Source organism: Colobus angolensis, unplaced genomic scaffold, assembly GCF_000951035.1.
Source record: "Colobus angolensis palliatus isolate OR3802 unplaced genomic scaffold, Cang.pa_1.0 Scaffold10, whole genome shotgun sequence".
Taxonomy (NCBI): domain Eukaryota; kingdom Metazoa; phylum Chordata; class Mammalia; order Primates; family Cercopithecidae; genus Colobus; species Colobus angolensis.
The window spans coordinates 19108692-19111047 of NW_012110919.1; positions in this window are offsets into that span (position 1 = coordinate 19108692).

The window sequence follows — 2356 nt, forward strand, 5'->3', positions numbered from 1 at the left end:
TAAGTTCTCTGTCACAACCATCTTAATGTTGTCATTGTGGCATAGAGCAGCCCTAAGAAACACACCAATAAAACTTCATTTACCAAAACCGGCAGCCTATCAATGAGTCATATTTGCAGACCCCTGAGTTCGGGCATTCTGTTATGCTCTCGTTCGGTTCCACTTCAGCATGGTAAGAGGCACGCGACAAAAACTGGCACGAAAGGAGCTGTTGGAACCAAGGGGCAGGAAACGACTGCCCTAGAGGATCGGCTAGAAGATGGACGGGCATTCTGGGAAGAGAGCAGACAAATTCTGGAGGAAATAAAGGATTTTCGTTTTAAGGGGATGAGAGGCAAGGGAAGAAGCTGAGAGGGTCTGATGTGGTCTCTAGGTGGGAAAATGTGTGAGATAAAATGCAAGGCTGAAAGCAGGAGATCCAGCCTGTGGGGATCTACGAGTGTGCACAGTTGCACTGGCCGCGGGGGCATCTGCGGCTGTGGGTGGAGAGAAAATCCTGGAGCACACATTTGAGAGGGGAGGTACGAGTGGGAGTGGGAGGGTGTGTAAGAGAGCGTGGGTGACAGATGAGGTGCTCATACGTGCAACTGTGCGTTCTGCGAGTGAGAAGGTCTCGGACAGAGGAACTGCGTTCAGTGCTCAGGGGTGAGAGTCCCCACGCAAGAGCCTGGGGTGCCAACCAGAAACACCCACACCCAGGCAGAGCCCTGCGACCTCTGGCGCCATCTGCTGGTTGACAGACGCCACTACCTAAGAAAGGTCCCTTCAGTGCCCTCGTTGATCAGCTGTAGACCCTAAACGGAGCCGCTACCCAGGAGCCCCTCCCGCCAACTCACGTGAGCAGAAAAGCCCCGTGGGCGGGCGTGTGTCCACTTCTGCTCCTCTGGACAAAGATGCCCAGGTCGGAAACACACCTGACCCTCCCATCACTCCAATACAGCCCCACCTGCACAGCTCAGAGCACGACCATTGACCCTCTCTGTGACCCTCGGGACATATTTGCTATTGAAAGAACAAAATAAAACTTATCAAGATTAAATAAGCAAGTCATTAATGAAGGAATTCATTCATTTAACATTCAGTTATGGAGGGCTCACTGCAAACCAGGTTCTCGGTATTTTGAGGGCCTAGGAGGAGGAAACTCTCTTTAAATGTCAGCTTCTACTGAGAAATATTGCGGATAGAATATGTTGGAAAAAAAAGAAATGTAGAGATTCTGGGTTTTGGTGTTACTGTGCTTATCTGATACTGTAAAGAAAGAAAGATGCAGAAGACATAGAGTTTTATTTCCACCCCTACCCATGTGGTGTGCTGCTGTTCTAGGTGGTTTACTTAGATTGTCTCCATTTTGACGAATGAGGAAATTGAGGAGAGAACTAACACCCTCTGTTTTTTTTGTTTGTTTGTTTTTTGTTTTTGTTTTTTTGGATGGAGTCTCGCTCTATCGCCCAGGCTGGAGTGCAGTGGCACAATGTTGGCTCACTGCAGTCCCCACCTCCCAGGTTCAAGCAATTCTGTCTCAGCCTCCTAAGTAGTTGGGACTACAGGTGTGCGCCACCATGCCCGGCTAATTTTTTTGTTTTTTTAGTAGAGACGCCTGTAATCCCAGCTTCTTGGGAGGCTGAGGCATGAGAATTGCTTGAACTGGGAGACAGAGGTTACAGTGAGCTGAGATGGTGCCACTGCACTCCAGCACCTGGGTGATACAGCGAGACTTTGTTTCAAAAAAAAAAAAGTTATTTAAAAGTTGAAAATGAAGCTGTGCTTCTAAAAATTAAGTAGGCATTAATCACTTAAATTAACCTAGTAGCCACTTCCATGATATCTATAGATTCATTATTCCTTTTGCTCAAGATCTCAGTCTCTCTGAGTCATCTGATCCCTGAGGAATCATATTTAAAGAGGACCAGAACTAGGCCTCCCTTTAAAAAAGTATGCAGAAAGAGAAAATTTATTTAATCCATGATAAAATATGAGATGGGAAAAATAGCAAGATGACATTAGAATAATTTGAATTTTGAAACAAAACTACAGATATCTCAGTAGGGGATTTTTATACATAGAAGGGGATTAAAAGGAAAAGACTCAAGGCTGTTTCAAGGGAAAGAAAAGTACCATTTACTTCAATGTGAAGATTTCTACTTGAAAACATAAGCAGCAGAGAAAATGTTCCCTGTTCTTCGACTCTGGCTTGTATCCTAACACTATGAAGTGCCTAATACCCAGAGTTCAATGGTAATTTTTCACAATTTAAATTATTCCTATGATTTATCAAAAATTTTTAGAATAAAAGATGAACAAATGGAAGTAAATAAAAACTCCCTAAAATTTTCTCATTGGGTTGCATGCAGCTATT